Genomic DNA, 24,100 nt, shown 5'->3' on the forward strand with positions numbered 1-24,100 from the left:
ATAGGTTCTGAAAACTAAGCATCCTGGAGTTAAATTCTATTTTCGAGAAGGCACTCATTTTACCCAACCTCTTGTCCTGGTTCTCAAATGAACTTCTATGACATCAAGGGCTTGTGCCCCAGAAAATTCTTTGTGGGGGGGGGGGGGGGCATGAAGTGTGTTCCAGTAATTAAATAAGAAATGGGATAGAAAGTCAGATGTGTGAGGCTGCTACCTGAGTCGCCTTCACCCAGGTTTGCTAAATGGTATCAGATGCTCTCAATCAATGTGTGCATCTGGTGCGAAATGACTTGGACAACCATAGCAGCCTTGCCGTTTACTGGTGAGGTGAACTTACCAGCTTCAGCTCCTGTGATGACATTTACCAGTTTTCTTCAGGGGAGCTTCAAATGCTGAACACAGCTAGAGACCGCATCATATAAATCAACTCCTCTTGTTGTACCTTTCATCGATTCAAATCGATAGAAATCCTTCAATGATTTCAAATTTGCAGTCAATTCCTCTGTGTATGTAACACCACTCCAAGCTGAATGTGCCCATCTACAGTACTAGATATGTATAGAGTCCTAGTCTCCCTATTAAAGTTCCCCCCTCTCTCTCTTTCACCCAATGCATAAGTTACACTTCTCAGGCTAAAAAGCACCGAATGCGCTTTGAATATTGATCTCACCTTTTTTGTAGTGATGTGCACTCCTTTATGAATGAAAAAGTCTATTTTCAGCTTGTTCCAAATGAAATACAACAAAAATCCACTTACCAAAAGTTTAGGATATTTTTGGGTCATTCTGAAAAAAATATATTAAAAAAAAAAAAAAAAAAAGAGCTCCTCCCTTGCCTTGTTGCTGACTCTCAGGTCCCTGAGTCTCCTAAAGCCTCCCAGGCCACTTGCCTACAGTTCACCAATAAGTCAAGGCTGGAACTTACTTGGCTGGGATGAGCCAAGCCCAGCTTGGGCCTCCCAAGGCCCCTTTGACCCCCATCACTCCACAAAAATAAGCCAGGATGGCTCCGTCTCTAGCCCCCACTAACCCCTTTCATGGAGGTCTGCAGCAAAAGAAAAAATGGTAGATGCAGTCCCCAATAGCTTCTGCTCCACTTTAAAAATGGCTTTGCTGGCCCTCAGGCCAGTGACATGTTGTTGTATGACTGTACAATAAAATGGTACTGGCTAGCTCTGAGACCAGTGCCAATCTGATATCAAACATTGGCATTGGTCTCAAAGCCAGCCAGTGCCTTTTTTCAAGAGATGACGTCTAGGCAGGAGTGACTAAGGATCGCACCTGTCCTTTTCTCTGCTATAGACCTCCAGAAAAGAAGTTAAGTGGGTGCTCAGGGGTTTAGAGGGGGCCCTAGACCCTAGTTGCACTTAGCTTGGGACAGCCCAGCTGGAAAGGAGTTGGGTGGAGGGGCTCAGGAGATGCCAGGAAGCCCTAGGTTCCAATGCCATGATGATGGTGGTGGTGGCCCAGGAAAGCCACATCTTTTTTGGGGTTTTTTTTGGATGATATTTTTTTTTTTTGGTTCTGCAAACAAACTCTACCAAAATAAAATAAACATTAAACAAACTGAAACCCAAATAAAAAAAAACAACCCTAAAATGAAAAAATGAACGAAAACAACAATTTTGGGTCTGCACATCTCTACTGTTTTAGTGGCTATCTGTTTTGTTTTAAATTTCAATTTTTTTAAGTGAAACAAAAGAAAACATGGATGTTTTTTTGTGTTTATCATTTTGTTTAAAAGTGAATACATATCCCTAGTTGACGACCTGTCTAAGGTCTACATTTTCATGCAGTACTCCTCCCTCTAACTGTGCAAACGAATCAAGAGGATGAGGAAAAGGTATAATTTCACTTCTAATGAGTGGATGAACCGTCAGTTTATAGTCTGTGCATAATCTTATCAAATCATCTCGCTTTTTCCTAGAGACTCATTAAAAAGCTACAGGTTTTACTGGTCCTTATTTTTCCATCTCACATAACCTTTTAGTTCCCCTCTTTTAACTTTAAAGAAAGTAGCAAAGACTCCCAGTGATTCAGAACCCCCTAATGTGGATTGTGTGTAAAGCTGCCAACCTAGTCCAAGTACTGTCTTCTAAGTCTGTCCATTTTTGTTTCATTTATGGTCCTCCCCACTCCCAAAATGACGGGATCTCACAAATTTTAATAAAAATATTTGCTCATTCATTTATGTTACCCATTCAAGTCTATGGCTCATTCAAGACTATGGTTGTGATGTAAGCACTGAACAAACAAGTGCAGATAACTATAGCATCCAGTTGTTGCCTGTGTCACATCATAGCCTCCTGGGAGCTGAGGCAGGACAAGTTGGCAAGGAGACCAGGTGGAGGACAAATTACAGTGAAGCATCTTTTTATCTAGCCTATAGCTGCCATCTGGATGAATTGATGCTGGCAACCTCCTATAGACATGTCTGAGAATATGCAAGAAAGTCTCTAGTTCCTCTCTAGCAGTTGATAGAGAAGGATCTGGTTTTGAGAAGCTCCCCAAGAATTCAAAAAACGTTTTGGAACTGGTAAAAGGATGTTTCTCTCACTCACTGCATCAGAAAGACAGAGGTAGATTTTTGGGCCAGCTTTTCCATAATCATCAGATTAAATATTTTCCAGACCTGATGCAGAGTTTGAGATCCCTAGGTACTTTAATTTCTTCTTTTAATAGTTGAAGACAGACTTATCTAGGCTACTGGTGGTGGGGAGACAGTTGAGGAATCGATGGTCTTGAAGAATTCCTGTGCTGCGAGGATGGTGTGTATGTGTATGGGAGGGGGGCCCTGCATGATTTTAAAACTGTATGCATGTATTAGAGATCAGATATGCCAGGAGCAGACATCACCTGGTCTCATTACAGTATAGAATTCAGAGCTACAGTCTGATTTGAATTGGAAAGACTGGCAGCAAATCTGGCAGGCGTCCAGTAAGATCTCCTCCTGTAATAAAAGTCAAGAACTATTTAAATTGTTTCATTGTTTATATCGCACACCCTTCTTTTTCTCTAGATTTAGTGCTAGCAGTCCTCTGTGCTGGTGTGGATGTGGGCAAAGGGGTAGCTATATACATATGTAGTAACAATGTATATTGGTTTTGGGGGCAAGTTCTAGATCTCATCCATCAAATGTGCAGTAGGGCATCCCCCATGGATCTTACCATTTGCCTTCTGGGTTTGTGGCGAGACCGGGAAAGTTTTGTGGGGGGTCTACAAAACTGATCAGTTAAGTTTATGAGCACATCTTAGGATAGCACATGTTTTTTTTATGTATGATGTTAATTAATGTGATTCCAGTTATTCAGTATTAAGGTAGATAAGGGGGAGGGACTTCATTCTAATATGCAAACTAATATGAAAGAACGAGTATTGTGCTACCCAGTGAGATATTTCCAGCCAACTTATGATCAGAGAAAGAAAAAAGAAAATGTTTCAGATAGATTAATTGTTGACTACTTAAATGCACATTCAGTGAGAAATAAGGAGGATTTAACCGTGGATGTGATTGAGAATTATACGCTGAATTTAATGATGATTACTGAATCATGGCACCATCCCTGAGATAATGTTTTATTAAAATAGATATGGCCAACTGGTTATTCAGTTATTCAGCAGACAAGAGTGAAAGGAAAGGAGGAGATGTGCTAATAATACATAAACAATCCCTTAGGGTCCGGAGATTGGATGATATCAGAATCTCAAAATGTGAAGCACGAGTAGTTAGAATATTTCAATGAACAATTTGTGTATTGCATTGTTCTCCTGGTATGTTAGCAGAGCATTACTCTGAGGTGTATGATTGGATGACTGATCTAAACGCTAAATATTCAAAACTTGTAATCATGGGTGAATTCAATATCCACATGGATGATGCATCATCAGCCTGAGCCAATGATTTAGCATGTGTGTTGGCAATATTACAATGTAGACAATTAGCGCTGCCCACACATAGAGGAAGAAATACACTTGATCTATTGCTATGTCCAGGTAATTGCAGAAAGATGATAAGTAGACTAAGAATATTTAAAGCACTTTGGTCAGATCATTTTTTGGTTACGAATAGTATAAAATATCAGATGAAAATATCACCATATTGCCTCAGAGGAAATAGGTGCAAGCTTGGACAAATTTGGAAGAATTCCAAAGTGCATTATAGATGTTATTGAGGAAAAGGATGGGCATGCTTCAGTTGTAGAGTTGGTGAAAGGATGGAATTCACTGTTAGCCATGGCATACAATACAGTGGCACCTTTAAAAAGAGCTCCAGAGATAATTATTTAGAGAGATTATGAGTTTATAAAATGAGTTGTAAGGAGGAAAAAAGAGAATACTGTGCACAGAGGCTAACCATGTCCTTGAATTGTCCTTTGGAATTATTCCAAGTAGCAAGAACATTGACAATGAAGTCAAAGATGAATTTTGATTGTTTCCCACTGTGAGAAACACTGGCTAATTATTTTGAAGATAAGTGTTAACATTCATGTACAGCTTGCACTAGCTGAACAATGGATTAATAATTACGAGGTAGGCGTTAAATGGAATAGTTTAGGCAGACATCACTTAGTGAAGTGGAAGACATTGTCAGGAGATTGTGATCCTCTAGTTCAAAACTTGAGCCATGTCCATTTGGACTTGTGAGATCATTGAAGGAATCCATGTTTCCTACCAGTCTCTAGATGACCCTTCCAACTTCCGGCCGGTGTGAAATCTTCCAGCATTGGCAAAAATTCTCGAGAAGTGTATGTTACACCAACTAGATGAGTATATGGATCAGGTCAGATTTTGGATGGTACAAAATTTGGCTTTAGAAAGGGGAACAACACTGAGTTTTTATTATCTTTCATAGATATACATTATAGCTACATTGAGAAGGATGGAACCAGGTTAATAGTTCCACTAGACGTTTCTGCAGCCTTTGACACTGTGGATTATAACATATTGTTGATAAGGTTGCAAGAAGCTGGAATAGGTAGTGAATTCCAAAATGGTTTGAGTCTTTTGTGGTGGGCAGAAAACAGAGGGCTCAATTAGGGCAAAACTGTTCCCAATGGAAAGGCTTGACATCTGGAGTATCTCAAGGCTCAGCTCTGTTGCGTCCTTCGGTCTCAGACGGCTTCAACTCTAGTGCCTCACCTTTTTCTCTGCTCTCCCCACTAGCCTTGGGAAGATGGCTGCCACCGCATCTGCTTGCCGCTCTCTCCGGCGTCCCCGGAACAACGATGGCAAAGCCTCATGCCATGTTTCTCTTAAGGGCCTCCTAGGGATCGCGCGCGCGCACACCACCCTCATCCTTATCCACATCATGTCGGGAACCTCGGGGGCATCCCCCTTGAGTGACGTCACGCCATCCGGGTATTTAGCCTGCCCGTGTTTGCTAGCTCATTGAGTTAGCAAGGATCAGTCCACATCTGGTCTGCTGCTTTCTAGCTACCGCTGGAAGCCCTCTCTGCCCTTCGGAATAATTCACTAACCTTGGGTACCTGCTCCTCGGGGGCCCTCTGCTCTCTTTTCAGGTGCTTATCTGGGATCAGGTACTCGCTCCTCGAGGGCCTGCTCTCCCTGGTACAGTGCCTGTATTCAACAACTTCTGCCTGCTGGGATCTTCACCATTACTGCCACCAAAATAGTGAGTAATCTAACTTCTCAGTCTGTCTAATCTACAGCTCTGCTGCGCTGGGAACCTGCTCCTGGATTTCCTATATTATCTCAGTGAGACGGGTCCCTCTGCCGAGGGTCCCTGGACTACTACAGCTGGATCACCTCACTACTGCTACCTCTGGTGGCATACATCAGCTGTACAATAAGACATAACTCTGTTTGTGCATTCCGAGTCTAGCCTAGTACTGTGGCTCCTCACGGGGCTCCTCCCCGTGGGCGTGGTCATTCCCACAGTACCCAAGAATCCACTCAAACACCTCAAAACCATAACAGATTGCTAACTCCATGGATTTGGCTCAACTCACCGCATTGCAGGCCATTCAGGCCTGGCCCAGCGAATCTTCAAACAGCACAATGAGCAGTGTATAGCAATAGGGATGTGCAATCATTTTCCCAGAATTAGGCAATTTCAATGAAATTGCCTAATTTGGAATGGTTTGGGAGAACCGAAAAACGATTTAATTTTTTTTGAAATTTCAGAAACAATTCTTTTTCGGGTTAGTGCGCACTAACCCGAAAATCAGGGCCCCTGGGAAAAAAACCCCGAACCACAGGAAAAACGAAATTCCCAGAGGGGAGCCCCCGAAACAAAGCCGACACAAAATTCTAACCTGAAGCACATCTCTATATAGCAGCCTCCCCCCCAGACCAGCAAGGTGTTAGACTGGGGTTTGGCAGCAAGGCACAGTGGCAAAAAGAACTCCAAGGTATAAAGTCTGGGCATGGAAGCAAGGCTGAGTGGCAAATAAACCCCCAAGGTACAGGGTGGAATTTAGATTTGCTTGTAGAATGGGTTTTCCAAATGTAAAGGATACTACATTTAGCATATCACAATCATTTCTCTAATGATTGTGGTGTGGTTTTCCTGGAAAGTGGTGAGAAATGCTTTATTTAGAAACCATTTCCCACATCATTGAGTGCCTTAGCCTGTTCCATTTCCTGATTTTCTGGTTTTGCATAAAATCTCTGGCACTACCCTAAGTGTTATCACATTCAGAAAATAGAAATAATTATTCTTGAGCATCTTCTGTCTTGTGTCAGTATTTTCTCATTCAGAATGAATGCTTTCTCTTTCAAATATTTTTCCCATATCCTGTACCAAAACTCTGTCCAATCAATGCGGCCGGAGTTCTGGTACAGGATATGGGAAATTTTATTATGCCGGTTTCGCATGACCTCCACTGGTTACCCATGTAGTGGACGATGCGCAAAATCGGCAGCCTGCGCACGCCGAGCCGCGCAGCCTGCCTCCGTTCCCTCCGAGGCCGCTCCGAAATCGGAGCGGCCTCGGAGGGAACTTTCCTTTGCCCTCCCCACACCTTCCCCTCCCTTCTCCTATCTAACCCCCCCCCTTACCTTTGTCGGCAAAGTTACGCCTGCTGGAAGATGGCTACCGCCGCGTCTGCATGCCACTCTCTCCGGCGTCTCCAGAACGGCCATGGCAAAGCCTCATGCCATATTTCTCCTAAGGGCCTCCTGGGGTGCGCGAGCGCTCGCCACCCACATCTTTATCCACGTCATGGCGGCAACCTCAGGGATGTCCCCCCTCGAGTGATGTCACGCCATCTGGGTATTTAGCCTCCCCTTGTTTGCTAGCTCATTGAGTTCGCAAGGGTCGTGAATGGATGGAAAGTCTTTGGTCTGAGCTACTCTGCCGCCCTCCTTGCTGCCGCTGGAAGCTCTCTCTGCCCTTCGGGGTATTTCGCTAACCTGAGTACCCGCTCCTCGGGGGCCCTTTACTTTCTTTCAGGTGCCTATCTGGGATCAGGTACTCGCTCCTCGAGGGCCTGCTCTCCCTGGTTCGGTGCTCAACTACTTCTGCCTGCTGGGATCACAACCTATACAGCTACCAACCTAGTGAGTAATCTAACTTTCTGTCTGTCTCATCTACAGCTCTGCTGCGTTGGGAACCTGCATCCGGATCTCCCTATACCATCTCTATGAGACGGATCCCCTCTGCCGAGGGTCCCGGGACTGCTACCTCTGGATTATTTATTTATTTATTTTAAATCTTTTCTATACTGTCATTAAGATAAGTACCATCACAATGGTTTACAATAAGGCACATTAATGTATGGAATAATGTAATCTAAACAGGTGCCATAAAGGTTCGGTTACATAAAATTATAATAAATACTATTTGGTGAATGTGATAAATCTTGTCCTTTTATACCTGTAACATTTTTAAATACAAGTATAGTTTTATAACTGTATCTATCCATTAGTGGTGAGATAAAATAAAAAATACGCACATATTGGGTTAGGTGCTGTGCGTAGATGTTCTACTGCCCGCTCCCTACTCCTTTCTGTTTTCTAGTCTCCATTCTCTTTGTGATAAGCTTGTTTAAAGAGCCAGGTTTTTAAACTTTTAAAAAAAGTTTTGATGTCTCTTTGTAATCTGATCTCTAGAAGCATGGCATTCCATAGTATAGGTCCTGCTAATGATAGTGCTCTCTCTCTCACTTGGGTTAGTCTAGCTGTTTTGACAGAAGGGACAGTTAGGAGTGCTTTGTTGGCTGATCTCAGGTTTCTATGAGGGACATTTATTTATTTTAGTTATTTATTATTTTTATATACCGATATTCATCTCATTTGAGATATCACACCGGTTTACATTCAGGTACTGTAGGTATTTCTCTATCCCCAGAGGGCTTACAATCTAAGTTTTTGTACCTGAGGCAATGTAGGGTAAAGTGACTTGCCCAAGGTCACAAGGAGTGACAGCAGGACTTGAACCTTGGTCTCCTGGCTCATAGTCCACTGCTCTAACCACTAGGCTATTCCTCCTCCTGTACATCTAGAGATGTGTTCAGCCATTCTGCTTTTTCGTTATGTATTAATTTGTGTATAGTGCATAGTGTTTTGTACTGTATGCTGTGCTCAATGGGTAACCAGTGTAATTCAGCCAGGGTTTCGGTAATGTGGTCTCTTTTTCTTTTACCCATCAAAATTCTTGCGGTATTTTGTAGTATTTGTAGTGGTCTTAGCATTGTGTATGGTAATCCTAGCAGTAGGGCGTTACAGTAATCAGTGCTAGCAAATATTAAAGCTTGTATGTATTTATTTACTTAATTTTCTATACTGATGTTGGTGTATACTTTCACACCGGTTACAGTGTTTCATAATTAAAAAACATAAAATACAGTGTTTCATAAATAAAACATAAAATACAATAAAATAAAACCATTCAAAAGGGAACTATCTATCAGATATATACTTAAAATAATATAAAAATTACATAACAAAAACTAAATACTAATCACCCGGCAAGGACCGGGGTGATATGATCTCTTTTGTGCAGCCAGCGCGCGCTGAGCCGAGCAGCCTGCCGCCGTTCCCTCCCTTCCCCTACCTAACCCACCCCCAGCCCTTTTTTGAGAAAGTTATGCCTGCCTGAGGCAGGTGTAACTTGTATGCACTGCCTGGCCAGGCCCCAACACAGGCCGCTGTGTTGGGGCACTCGGCCATCCCCCCAGACTGCAGCTACACCCCCGGACACGTCCCAGACCATGGTCCCCCCCTCCCCGGCCCTGCCCCCAGACTGCCCATTTTTCGAAGCCCCGGCACAAACGCGTGTCCCGGGGCTTGCACGCGCTGCCGAGCCTATGCAAGATAGGCTCAGCACGCGCAGGGGGAGGTTTTCGGGGGTTGCGCACGTATCTTATGCATGCAACCCTTTGAAAATCTACCCCATTACGTCTTTGATCTGTACTTGAAAGTATCTATTGTTTAGATAAGATCTGAACCAGTTGATTGTTTGTTGTGTAATCCTATTTCTTCCAGTCTTTTTAATAGTATGTCATGATTTACTGTGTCAAAGGCTGCTAACAGGTCTAGCATCACTAGAATGTAATGTTTTCCACTATCAAAACCTCTCATGATATTGTCTGTTAGGGAAAGCAGTGTCTCTGTGCTGTAATGTTTACGGAAACCATGCTGTGATGGATACAGTATATTATTGTCTAAGTGTTCAGTTAGTTGATTTTGTACAGTTTTTTCAATTAATTTTGCAATTAATGTAGATTTGACATTGGTCTGTAATTGCTCAGTATAAGTGGGTCACTGTTTTTTTCTTTATAATTGGTTTTATGATTGCCCCTTTTAGTATATCTGGCATGGCTCCTCCTCTAAGGATAGATTTATGATCTTTGTTAATATCGGAGATATTATACTGGCTACTTTTTTTATGTCCATAGTTTGTAATGTGTCAGCTGCATGTGGGGCTAGATTTAGCTTTTTTAGCATGGATTCAACTTCCAGTCTCTGGTGGTGTATCTGGTGGTATACATCAGCTGTATAATAAAAGACAATCTCTGTGTTTGTGCATCTTGAGTCCAGCCTAGTACTGTGGTTCCCCACGGGGCTCCTCCCTGTGGGCGTGGTCACCTCCACAGTACCCAAGAATCCACTCTGATGGTGGAATAACAAAAATCTTTAACACCATGGTCAAGACATTTTTTTTTTCAGCAGGCATTTTTGCTATGACCACTAGTAACCAGCTACCTCTGAACTATGTTAGGTGGTTTTGCTCATATCATAAGATTTGATACATCTTGAAGTTTCTTGGGTCAGATTTTCTTAGTGATATATTGGCTTAGCAATATTTATTTATGCTTTTTTATATACCGTCATTCCAGAGGTAGATCACAACGGTTTACATATATAGCATTGAGTTACATTGTAAATAAGGTTACAGAAAAATTCAAACAGCATTAGAATAAATTAGAGAGTAACAAATATAGGAAAATTAGTAATTACATCAATAGATTAGAAAGTTCAAGAGATAATTCAAATAGTATGATCTGTTTTCTTGAATTTACAAATCTGAAGAGATTTTATCAAAGATTAATTTCGTTACTGTTACTGTTTTTGTTTGTTAATCTGAGATTGTGTTTGTTTTATTGTACACCATTTAGGATATCTGCATAAGCGATTTATAAATCAAATAAATCATGGTTTTGCATGAGTTCCCTCTTAATTACGTTATCCTCTTATGACATTCAGTACAATAAATGGTTTCTCGAGCATCTTTTGTCTTGTTCCAGTAGTTCTTCCTCTGGATGAGGGCTTTTCTGGAAAACCACCTCTGTTTAATCAACCAAGACAAACATATAACAGGGTGGGAGAGCCAGGCTGAGACTGTTGGAGGAAAGGAAGAACTAGAGAACAGGTTTTGTGCTCTGGTAATGAAACCTGTGTTTTTTTTGTTTTTACTTCTTTCAAATGTTTGTTATGGGGACAAAACACCCCGGTATGACAAACCAAGAAGAGAACAAGTGTAGGAAGAACACTACGAAGCCCCAAAAGAAGGTACCAGCAACATTTTGGCAGGTTGGTATGTGTCAGCAAGTTTTTTACAGTGGTTTGACAGCTGGGAGGATAGGTACTGTAGTTATGAGGCAGCAAACGTTTCTGGAAAGAGAAATTTGTTTCTTTTGTCTTTTTCACACATTTTTAATTTGTGGAAAAAACAGCAAAGTGCCAAAACAACAACAACAAAACAGGGGGTGAAAACCATGCTGGGATCATTGCTGAGGGGTTAGAGAAAAAAAAAAACAACGGGATGATGCTAATATACCTCCCAATTTTTCCTCTTCTTCACTACCTCATCTGTAGTGAGGAAAGAAGAGTGTGCTGCTGTTTTGGGGCATTCCTGTTCTTCTACCCCATTCACCTTGCAGTTAATCTCTGCCTGTGAATAGTCTACTGCCACCTTTTTCCTATTTTCCAAAACAGAATGGAGTGAAATATGCCCAGTGTCATCTGCACTCTGCAGTGGCACATGATCATCTCCATATGTCAGTTTCTTTTGGATAGAGCTGGCTTCTGCTGCCTTATTAGTCCAGAAGCAATCCTGTTTCAACTTACATGCAGGACTACTTTTTTGGTTCTTGTTAGCACTGCGTGCCAACCTGGCCAATTTTGGAATCATTTAATTTACCTGCTCTGCCTTTCGCTATCCCTGACTTGATTGATTTCACTGGCCTACATTTGAAAAAATGTTTTCTGCTGACCTAATTATTTTTGCTGATTTTACCTAAATGAAAGGTGCTGATTCCAAATATGAAGTAAAAAAATATGCAATACATCTAATTTTTTCACAAATGAGAAATGTTTGATTGAAGATTATAAAGCTGAACATCAAGGGTAATAAGTTCTGAAGAAGCGATAACACTTAATATATTTGTTTCATGCAAAAAATGAGTCTATCGTCTCAGAGAAATAGTTGTGTAAATTTTAATTGTTAGGGAGAAATTTTCTCTCCAATGGTTTTGGGGCTCTCACCACACCATTGGAACTCCTAAGCTGAGACTTTTTTTCTCGGACCTTTAGTCCACTATCTCAGGTTTTCAACACATGTTCTGCACACTTTGGGGTAGATTTTCAAAAACGGCGCGTTCGTGTACTTTTGTTGGCGCTTCAGGCGCAAACAAAAGTACGCGGGATTTTAGTAGATACGCGCGTAGCCACGCGTATCCGCTAAAATCCTGGATCGGCGCGCGCAAGGCTGCCTATTCCGTGTAGCCGGCGCGCGCCGAGCCACGCAGCCTGCCGCTGTTCCCTCCAAGGCCGCTCCGAAATCGGAGCGGCCTTGGAGGGAATTCGCTAACGCCCTCCCCTCACCTTCCCCCTCCCTCTACCTAACCCACCCCCCCGGCCCTGTCTAAACCCCCCCCTACCTTTGTTGGGGGATTTACGCCTCCCAGAGGGAGAAGTAAATCCCCACGCACCAGCGGGCTGCTGGCGCGCCTAGACGCGACCCGGGGGCGGTTCCGGAGGGCGCAGCCACGCCCCCGGACCGCCCCGGGGTGAAACCACGCCCCCAGGCCCGCCCCCGAAACGCCGCGTCTCGCCCCGAAAACGGCGCGCCGCTCGGCCCCGCCCCCGACACGCCCCCAAATGCCCCCCTCGGAAAACCCTGGGACTTACGCGAGTCCCGGGACTCTGCGCGCGCCGGTAGGCCTATTGAACATAGGCGCACCGGCACGCAGCACCCTGCTCGCATAAATCCGGGCAGATTTACGCGAGCAGGGCTCTTAAAATCCGCCCCTTTATGTGGTGCCCAAGGTTTGTCCTGATCACCCAGTTTAACCCTGAAATATGCATGATAAGCTTTTCGTACAAAGTCAGATATATTTGTCCTTTGTTTGGGTGTTGTAAAGCAACACAAATGTAACAGAATATATCAGGATCATTCCGGCACCATCCACGAACTATTCGAGTGTTGGATGACATATTCAACAAAAACAGATTTAAGAGTTAAATTTGCTGTGACTGAATGCTGCTGGTTTTCATGCTGCTTATATAGCCATAAAATGCAGATGTCAGCAGTTTTAAACTGTTTAATAAGCATTCTTCCTATTGGTAATACCGATTGCATATTCAGCATGTCTTTCTGTGCATTAATTATCTTTTTGCGTATTCAGCATATCTAAATAATAATGTTACATTATTGCTATAAGAATTTGAGTAGACAGCGTTTTGCGGAGAATCCGGATATGACTGGAGGAAACGGATGTGATTTTTGGATTCAGCACACTGAAATGCATAAAGATCACATGTTATCTTGTTGTCAGCAAAATTGATGTAGACCACTGTTTTCTATCACTGGGGATGTGAAGGTTAAAATGATTTAATATTTCGCAGTGGGCATCATAATGCCCACTGCCTGTTCCAGTGGCACACTGATGTGTTTGTACAGGGAAATATATAGAGACCCTGCTGCAGTGAGTGTCACACTGTTTGCACTCCTTCTCCGATACTGACTGGTATGCTTCAGTCTTTGCCCTGCCCTCGGTGCTCATTTTATGCCCACTACCTTCTGCTCAGGCAGGCACAAAATCACTAGCAGCTTTTCAAGCAACTCTCCAGTTTCCCTTTAGTCACCACAAAGAGAAAAGAAAGCACAGCAAGCAATACAAATCAGCTCTGAGAACAGAGATTGTGGCACAGCCTCACTACTTTCTTCTATTGTGTGACTAGCACAGTGACACTATAAAATGAGTAGCAGTGAAAAAACAACTTGTAAAAAGTTTACCTAGGACTCAGAGAAAGCTCAAATAGCACAGACGATGTCTTTTGAAGGAATGCACAGCAACTCTCTGATATGCTCTGTTGCGATCCTGCCCGCGAGGAGCGCGGGCGGGCTCTTACCTCCACGCGGCCGAGTCGGGCCTCTGACGCTGCTGCCTCCGCGGCAGGCGTGCCGCCGTCTCCGGGCTCCTTCCCGGCTGCTTCCAGCCCTGCGCAGCAGGGTCTGACTATTGGGAGCTCTCCCACGTGGCTGGGACAGCTGTGGCTGCTTCTGCTTCTCTCCAGCCTGCTGCACCCGATCCCGGGGTCCTCAACCAGCAGGGAGACCGTCCCTGCAGCCAGCGTTTCTTCTCTTCTGCCTTCCTGCTTCTGTCTTTGCGGCTGGGAGCCGCTCCTGCAGCCTGCCACCTCTCCAGCTTCAGGGCAGGGCAGGGCTGCTCTGCTCTGCTGCCTGCCTGGCTTCCTTGGGCCCTGCAGGTGGCTGAGGACGCCACCAGCTTCCAGCTCTCTTCTCTCCAGCTTCCTAGGGCACGCGCCTCTCTCCTCTTCAAGGGCCAGCCGGGTGGGGGGACCCCCCCCCCCCCCCGCTGACCCCTCCCTGGGCGTTGTCCTCATCAGCCCTACAAAAGGGCTCAGCGTCCAGTCTAACTTTGCCTTTGCAAGGAGTTGGTCACTCCTGGGATCCTGCTAGCCTTCACTCCATGAGTTGTCCATGTTCCAGCACTTCTGTAAGGTCCTGTGTTTCTTGTTCTCTGTCTGAACTCCTCGTCCAGCCCTGATGTCTGCCTGTTGTTCCATTTCTGATGTCCGCCTGTTGTTCATGTTCCTGCCCTAAGGTCTGTCTTCCAATCCGGTATCCGTGTTCCAGTCCAGATGATGCAAGCCTTGTACCTTGTTCCTGAAATCTCCTGAAAGCTAAGTACCTTGTTCCTGAATCTCCTGAAAGCTAGTACCTTGTTCCTGAGTTGGTTAATGTCCTGGTACCTCGCGGCAAGCCATGTCGTGGTCTGCAACCAGCCCCACGGGCGGGCTGAGTAGGGCGCTTCGTGATGCAAGCCATGTACCTCGTTCCTGCGTCTTTAAAATGTCCTGGTACCTCGCGGCAAGCCATGTCGTGATCCGTGACCAGCCCCACGGGCGGGCTGAGTAGGGCGCTTCATGTTGCCAGCCATGTACCTCGTTTCTGAGTCTCCGGTATGTCTTATACCTCATTCCTGTCCACGTCTGTGCCGGAGTCCACGTCTGTACTTCCAGTACCTCGTTCCTGAGTCTACGTCTGTACTTCCAGTACCTCGTTCCTGAGTCTACGTCAGTACCTGAGTCTACGTCGTCCCTGAAGTCTCGTCTGTATTTCTATGTTCCAGTCTTCGCTGCCCTGGCCTCCATCCGGCCTGCCGCTTTGTGCCGTACCCTGCGGCAGGTCCGAAAGGGCTGGGAACGGTCGGAGGACTGTTCACAAGACCAACATTGCGTTGTTGGGTCTTCCGAAGCGTGCAGATCTGGAGGAGGGTCAGTCTTCCAGTCATCACTCCAAGCCTCGTTCCTGTCCAGCCCATGCTCGGGCATGCCACGCCTACCGCGGCACCTCCTCAGAGTTCCGCTGGGGTTGAGCCGCGGCACAAGGACACACATCTCCTGGGAAGTGGGACCGCTCTTCTAGCGCTCCTCAACATGCTCAGTCTTCAAGATCAGCATGACTATACCCTGTACGCAGCAAAAGGCTGGACTAGCAAATTGCTTCACTGTGATGTCATCTCTCTTTATCCTTGACAACACGGCTGTCCTACCCATGTCTGCTGATTGCCTGCTCTATACACTATATCAAGTCCTAACTGAACACCTGTTGCTCACCTATGATTTCTGAGTCGATTGACTATAATGGCTTATATAAATCATTGTATTTCAAACAAATGAAATGAATTTTATTTATTTAACAGGTTTTATAGACTGTCATTTAGTTAAACTTTCACAACGGTTTACAATTTTTTAAGAAAATAAATACATCATTTGAGATAAAATACATACTTAAAAGGGTAAAATACATAGTAATTCAGATAAAATCTTAAAACAAATAATTAGAAACAGTAAAAGGTAAACACACTAAGAAATTCAGTTCAAGGACTATCATTCACCTATGCTGTACACTCTTTTGAACAACCATGTTTTCAAGTTCTGCACAAAATTCTTAAACTCTGGCTGTAATCTTAGCTTGGGTGGCATATTGTTCCAGTGTTTTGGGCCTGCTAGTGAGATAAATAAGATTTGTTTAATTTGGGGGCCCTCGCAATTCATTTTGGGTCCCCATGAAAGAAATAAATTGGCCCCTATTTGTTTCATTTTTCTAATTTGTTTTAAATTAGTGCACATCTCTACTTATTAATTGATCTTGTAGTGAAGCTATAATTCTGAATTTATAACTTTGTGCTCATTTTCATAATAGCAAATATGGTGATCATTTTTTTTTAATGAATGCCCCTTATGTAAACCGCTTAGAAGAGCTCTGTTAAGTGGACTATAAATAAAGAAACCATAACCATGACCATAATTAAGGGAAAGACAAATACTTTGAAATCTTACCTTATATGAAACAATTTCTATTTCACAGTTCTAAATACATCAACATCACTATTTTTGGTGCTGGAAAAACTTACCTAAAATGTGCACTCAGGCTTCCATGTTCCTAATCAACAAGCAACTGCCGTTTGTTTTCTCCTAGCACATACTGTGAGTAAATGGTTCTCTCCACAATGAATGAGGTCCAGAAGCATAGTCCTTATAATCTTTACATCATGTGGTGAATGATGTAATCCTCAGGTAAAGATCTGCCAGTTTTGCACTGCTCCCTCACACTTTCCGGTTCTTGGAAAATTCAGGACTGTGCTGGAACTGAAGAATGCAAGATTTAGTAAACCATCCAAACTGTTGGTTAATTAGTGGGGGAGGAGTCTAGTGGTTAGAGCAGGAGGCTGAAAACCAAAGAAACCAGGATTCAAATGCTGCTGATATTCCTTGTGACCTTAGGCAAGTCGCCTCAGGAACAAAATAAGGGGCCAATGCAACAAGGTGCACTCGGCACAGTGCAGTTTAACCCTTAGCTGTACACAAATTTAACTGCCAATGTGTGTTTACTACCACCCAATGCAGAAAGCTGTGCTGGCTTATCTCGTTATTTCCTTAGCGCACAAACTTAGGCCTGGATTTTCTAAGGTCGCAGACCTCCACGGTGCGATCGCTGACGGCATTCGCACCCAACGGCGCCATCGTAAAAGGTGGTGCCATTGGGTGCAAAACTGGCAGCGAAAAGGGTCCTTACCTTCTCGCCGTCAGCAGTGTCTTTGCGGCGTCCGCCCCGGTGCCGCCCCGACTCCTTCCCATCCGGTGCGGACGCCATCCAGAACCCGCCCTGATTAAGCTATCGCACGCGAAAAGTCCCTTTAACTCCTAGTCCAAGGTGGAGTAAAGTTTCCTGGGTTAATGTTAGTCTAGGGGTGGAAGCTGGAGTTCCAGCATCAGGACCTGTAGTCAGTATTTTATGCACAAAAAGCATGTTTTCCACACATAAAATATGATTTATGCGCACAAAAAATGCATTCTGTGCTGAAAACTTCTTTGTGCGCATAACTCATATTTTGTTTATGGAAAACATGGTTTACGTGCATAAATCATATTTTCCTTGCATAAAGTATGATATATAAGGAAAAAATGCTTCCTGTGTAGATAGCATTTTTTGTGTGCATAAATCAGCCTTTCACATGATTTGCTCACTTAAATCATGTTTTCTACACATAAAATATGTTATTCATATAAATCATGTTTTGCTATGCACAGGGAAGGTAACTTTAAAGCGAGCGTACGTGCCTATATGCACACATGTAGGCATTAGCATGCATGTGCTAGCATTTTGTATCATCTATGCAAGTGTGCACACATTTTATAAAATACAACCCAGCACGCACATAGCTACTCCTAATTTTAAGTACTTGTACAAGCATCTGCTAATCATGCATGTTCCTTAGGAAATTGGCTTTTACACGTGCAAGTGAGGTAATTTTTTAAAATACAGATATGCAGGAAATAACCAGTTTTACAAATTAGTCCACCAGTTTACCCAGTCAATCCCTAGATCATCAAACCCCCCTGGTTATTCAGCCTAACTGATCCTTACCTTAAAGGTAGATTTTAAAAGTGTTGCTCATGCAAAAATGCCCACATATGTGCAAATGTGGGCCACGTGAGTAATGCAGATTTTAAAAAGCCACAAAGTCCGCATGTATATGCCAGTGCACACATAAAAAATGAGAGAGTGAAAAAAGGGTGTGACATGGGTGTTCTGGGTCAAGGTCAGCAGTTACGTGCGTAACTCCGTATTTTAAAATAGGAGATCGCGATGCGTGCATAGGCTTTTTATCTGCATAACTTTACTGCTGCTCAAGAGGATAAGCAATTCTATAGATCAGAAGTTTTAAGGCTTACAGGACAGGGTGAAGGGTCTGGGTGCAGGGTGAAGAATCAGCGGGGTCAGGAAGACTTCAATATTAACTGGGCACACTGGATTGCCCCTTGTGTGAGCATGTTTTAAATCTGCCTACATATGTGTGCAAAAGCCGACAAAGTCCTATGGAAGACATGCGCGCTAGCTGTGTTCAAATAACCTCTTAAACTCAGGAGCATACTTAGACATGGTTGGCGCAATTTAAAACAAATGAGGTAGATTTTAAAAGCCTTGCGTGTGCAAAAACAACCACATACATGCATAAGTTAGGCAAAATTTTAACAGCTGGGAAGGGTGTGTGTACATTTATGTATGCATGCCCAGAAAAAGTACAGGGCATGGGTGTTCTAGAGGTTTCCCAGTGTGCATATGTTATGCATGTAACACTACAGCTCCTCAGTAGGTGTTTTGTAAATATTAGGGGGAGGGAGAAAGAGAGAGAGAGAGATTCTTTATAAGGCTCAGGCTGATACTCTATATATGGACCATTGTAAGGGGGCACTTTTGAGATTCGGGGTGAGTTTTCGGGAGGTGGGTTGGGTTAGCCAGATAAAGTTACCATTTAATGTTAAGATATCCATTTATATTTAATAGTACGGCTGCACTATTGAATATAATTTCAAAGTTAGCTGGATAAATTTATCTGGATAAATTTTCTATATGGTCTGTAACTGAATATGTTCCTCTTTTTGATTGTGGGCAAGTCACTTTACCCTCCATTGCCTCAAATACCAACTTAGGGCCTCATTTACTAAGCATTTTTCACATAAACACAGAATGGGAGAAAAGCCTTAGTAAATCAGGCTCTTAGGCTTGGATTCACTAATGCCGCAAGGCATAGTGAATCCCGGCAGTAACGGTGGGTGGGGGGTGAAGCGGGGGGCGGTCCTGCGCTAGCCGGTGTAGTTATTTGGCGTGACGCCGGCAGTGATAAGGAACCTTACCGTTTCGCTGCCTGCGCTGTCTTCGCAGAGTCGGCCCCGGTGATGCCCCCGACTCCTCCTCTTCTGGGGCCGACTCCGCCCCGATGGAGCTAGCGCATGCATGCGCTAAGCTTTAGAAAATAACCACCTTAGATTATAAGCCCTCTGGGGCAGGGATCTACCTACTGTAACCTGAATTATTACTCGCCTTATGCATGGGTTTGGAAACGCAAGTAATTAAATCCAAGTATTTGCTTTAATTTTACTTGGATAATCGTAGTCAGCTTTCACCCTGGTTTGAATTTTTGTCAGATTTTAAGAAATCCAGATTCATTGAATTTGTGCAGACTTTTGTGAACATTCTAAACATTAAAATACAGTCTCTGAATCACCAAGCTAATTGACTAGAAATGCAAATGTACAAATCTACATCTAGAGGGAGGTCAACATGATGCAGAGCACCAGATGACTCCTGGTCAACAGGCATGGCCTGAGCCATTCATGGGTTTGCCCCATTGCATCTCTGAACTCGTACTTCAAACCAGGACTGCGCCTATCCCTGCCAGGATAAGGATGTGACCTTACATTATTTTATTTTAAAAGAATTTCTAAACTCCCAATACACACACTAAAAAAAGTCATAATTACATCACTACCTGAACCTTAGAGAGGCATTTAAATCCAAACCCATCATTATATCTGCCCAGACTGCTTAGAAAAGTGGACTGATAGGGTTCAAACTCTTGAAATGCAGACGTCTTTCCATCTTCAATAACAAATATGTGCCTGAAAAGTAAACTTTTAAGACCCTTCCTAAATGTCATTAAGCATGTTCCTGCCCTCAGATTATCCGGTAAGAACTTCCAGAGCTGTGGACCTGCAACCCTAAAAGTCCTTGCATGTGTTTCAGCCAATTGCACTTGTCATGGTAAAACGAATATGCAAAAATTCACCTCCGGTGAAGCATACTGCTGTTGTTGGGTTATAAATGTTTAGGAACGTGCTGACAGAAATTGGGCTATTTGCCACTCAACACCTAATGGAACTGTGACAAGATCTTAAATTTAATCCGGTATCATATCGGCAACCAATGGAAGGGTTGCAATGCCGATGGATGGTGATCTCTTAATCTGGCACTTGTCAGCACTCCTGTGGTCAACGTCTGCATTATTTGGAGAGTGCTCATCACTCTCACTGGTCACCCAACCTGAATTGAGTGGCAGAGATCAAGGACCAATGAAACCAGGGCCAGAAAAACAGTGTGGAAGTCATTAAAGCTTAAATATGGTTTCTGTTTCCGTATCAAGCACTAATTTAAAAAAATGAGCTTTTGAGCTCTGCTTCTACTCTTTTTTTTTTTTTTTGGGAGGGAGAGTATTTTTGTTTGTGGTTTATTTCATTTTATTTCATTTACTTGAAACAAAATGAATACAATTATAAAATTCAAAACAAAACAATAATAAAAAAAAATGTTTGAACTGGTGCTTCCCCTCTCCTCCTGCTATAAAAACCCAGGGCTTCCAACATATAAAAATTCAAGCACCTCCCCCTCAGGCCTGCCCCCTCCCCTCTCTCCTCCACCTGCATCTTATCCCAGCCATGGTGTACACAAGCCCAAGTGTGCAGGAGTGACGGGGATTTCACCTGTCGTATTTGCACTTGTGGCATCCTCAGAGGGGGTAGGATATAGCAGATTGGGGGATGCAGGCAGGCAGGGAGGGGGATTGAATTTTTTAAAATTTTGGTGGTGCTGGGTTGTTTTAGCAACAGGGTGGAGGGGGAGCCGACCAAGGGGGCTGGCCAGGCCAGATGGCAGCGTTTTGTTGAATACAAAACGGGCCTTCTCTACAGCAGGTCCACCGATTATGGAATTCCATTCCTCCGGATCTGCGACAGGAGCCCTGCCTCCCAACTTTCAGAAAAAGGCTTAAGCCTTGGTTATTTAAACAAGCCTTTCCAGACCCTGCCTAAATCTCAAATCAACATTATCTTCAATCAGACACTCCAGAATATCGTATATACTGTAAATAATTACGCCTCATTCTGTTAATTCTCTCTAGCTTTCCCTCTTCTCCCAGTTTGAACAGCCTTGTTTTATTGTAACTTCATGGTTTCTTTGCACTCGTTCTATGTTCTTGTTTCACCCACTCCCCCTGTTAATTGTAAACCAGCATGATGTGATTCGATCATGAATGCCGGTATATAAAAACCTTAAATGAAAAAAACATTTCATTTATTTTTTGTTTTTAAAATAAATATAAAACAAATTCTAATGAAATTTCCACTTTTGATTTTAAATGAAAGCATATCCCTAATGCCTGATGGATTGGGGCCATCTGGTATCCTTAATTTTTGTCTCATTTAGAGCCTGATTATCTGATTCTCCCCAATCTGAAGTTGCCACCTCACCCTAGTAAACCAAACAGGATGATCCAGCCCTGGTTTTGCCCCACTGCATGCAGGGATCTGTAGTTCTGAAATTCCTAAAGAAAAGAATGGGAAACTTAGACCTACAGTTTATACCATGGGCCAGGTATGTGGACCCATCAGCTTTTGCTCCACATACCCTTCCACGCTCCCCACTACAGAATATAAACAGGAATAAATAGAAAGAAAATGATTAAATTCTATTCAGTTATACAAATTAAAAAATGCAATGCATGAACAAATTACAGCCAAACTTCTGCCCCTTGTGAGTCTGCGTTATGTAATATTAGGGTGGGTCATATGGTGTTTTCCTGATTCCTCAGGCTGCAGCCTGCTAGGCAAACCCAGCTGCTATCAATCTGCCAGACCATTCCAGTCAACGTGAGGAATGTGAGGCCTGCTAGGCAGATTGGGCTACACATGCCTGCATATCCACTAGGACCTCTACTCAACTGGTGCTCTCACAGCTTGCCAGAGACCCAGCTATGTATGCCTGCATTTCTAGGAGCATTTCTCCTCATGCTTGTGTCTGCAGCCTGCCAATGGGCTCACTTGTTTGTTGTCACCAGGACTTTTTACATTACTGATTCTTTTTAATTTTTTTTTTTAATTTAAATTTTTATATTCCGCTTTTCACACTTTTTTAAGCACTTCAAAGCGGATTACATTCAGGTACTGTAGGTATTTCCCTATCCCCACAGGGGCTTACAATCCATGAAGACTGGAGGTTAGCTAATGTAACCCCAATATTTAAAAAGGGCTCCAGGGGCGAACCGGGAAACTACAGACCGGTTAGCCTGACTTCACTTCCAGGAAAAATAGTGGAAAGTGTTCTAAACATCAAAATCACAGAACATATAGAAAGATATGGTTTAATGGAACAAAGTCAGCATGGCTTTACCCAAGGCAAGTCTTGCCTCACAAATCTGCTTCACTTTTTTGAAGGAGTTAATAAACATGTGGATAAAGGTGAACCGGTAGATGTAGTATACTTGGATTTTCAAAAGGCGTTTGACAAAGTTCCTCATGAGAGGCTTCTAGGAAAAGTAAAAAGTCATGGGATAGGTGGCGATGTCCTTTCGTGGATTGCAAACTGGCTAAAAGACAGGAAACAGAGAATAGGATTAAATGGACAGTTTTCTCAGTGGAAGGGAGTGGACTGTAGAGTGCCTCAGGGATCTATATTGGGACCCCTTAATTTTCAATATATTTATAAATGATCTGGAAAGAAATACAACGAGTGAGATAATCAAATTTGCAGATGATACAAAATTGTTCAGAGTAGTTAAATCACAAGCAGATTGTGATAAATTGCAGGAAGACCTTGTGAGACTGGAAAGTTGGGCATCAAAATGGCAGATGAAATTTAATGTGGATAAGTGCAAGGTGATGCATATAGGGAAAAATAACCCATGCTATAATTACACAATGTTGGGTTCCATATTAGGTGCTACAACCCAAGAAAGAGATCTAGGCGTCATAGTGGATAACACATTGAAATCGTTGGTTCAATGTGCTGCGGCAGTCAAAAAATTATTAAAAAGGGAATGGCGAATAAAATGGAAAATGTCATAATGCCTCTGTATCGCTCCATGGTGAGATCGCACCTTGAATACTGTGTACAATTCTGGTCGCCGCATCTCAAAAAAGATAAAATTGCCATGGAGAAGGTACAGAGAAGGGCGACCAAAATGATAAAGGGAATGGAACAGCTCACCTATGAGGAAAGACTAAAGATGTTAGGACTTTTCAGCTTGGAGAAGAGACGGCTGAGGGGGGATATGATAGAGGTGTTTAAAATCATGAGAGGTCTAGAACGAGTAGATGTGAATCGGTTATTTACTCTTTCGGATAGTAGAAAGACTAGTCTGACCCAGTATGGCATGTTCTTATGTTCTTATAGCAGCCCGTTGCTCATTAAAAGGGCTGAGTGAGTTCATCCAGGCACATTACTTAATTAGTCACTGTTTATCCTTTCTCTAGTGCAAACCTGGGGGCTCCTTCCAGGCTAGATGTGATATCCTTACCTTTAATAAACCCACACCATTAACAATGCCGAGTGAGTTCATCCATGCACATTACTTAATTAGTCACTGTTCATCTTAACTCTACAGCAAACCTGGGGTCCTTTGAGGCTAGATGTGACAGCCCTACCTAAATTAAATCCTAACAGGGGGCAAGGCTAGCAGGATCTCTGTTACCCTCTGCTACAAGAAAAAGGCAGAGGGCTTTTTGCATCCTTCTTTTATCCTTTGCGGGAGGGGGGTCTAGGCTGGCTCCGTTCCCATATTGCCTCTCCCTTTCCTGCTTTTGTTTGCCATCCTTGGGGTCTATAAGTGGGTTCAGCTGCTGCATTTTGATCTCCTGCTTGTTACTCACAAGGCTGAGCAACATACACATGGTACGTTAGCTTGCCAGTTTTTTTGTTCTCACTCTCTTCCTTCTCCCCTCGCTCAGGGCCAGCGCATCCATTAGGCGAACTAGGTGGTCACCTATGGCGCCGACCCTTAGGGAGCACTGAAGAGCAGCCATGTGTTGTCGCGAGCAGAACCTGTCCTGCT

The 24,100-nt window shown here is 43.4% G+C and overlaps 1 protein-coding gene across 5 annotated transcripts in view; it reads right to left on the minus strand.

Annotated features, from left to right (window-relative positions):
* Window positions 1-16,570, minus strand: part of LOC115092619 (arylsulfatase H-like) — a 75,089-nt gene extending 58,519 nt beyond the window's left edge. For 4 of the 5 annotated variants that reach the window (XM_029603687.1, XM_029603685.1, XM_029603686.1 and 1 more), the window contains exon 1: window positions 16,349-16,570. The gene's annotated coding sequence lies outside the window, so the exon portion shown is untranslated. Of the gene's footprint in view, window positions 1-337; window positions 471-16,348 lie in introns of all 5 variants that reach the window. The other variant, XM_029603684.1, reaches the window with a different exon arrangement.
* Between the last annotated feature and the right edge of the window lie 7,530 nt (window positions 16,571-24,100).

The sequence above is a fragment of the Rhinatrema bivittatum genome, chromosome 5 (assembly GCF_901001135.1).
Source record: "Rhinatrema bivittatum chromosome 5, aRhiBiv1.1, whole genome shotgun sequence".
NCBI lineage: Eukaryota > Metazoa > Chordata > Amphibia > Gymnophiona > Rhinatrematidae > Rhinatrema > Rhinatrema bivittatum.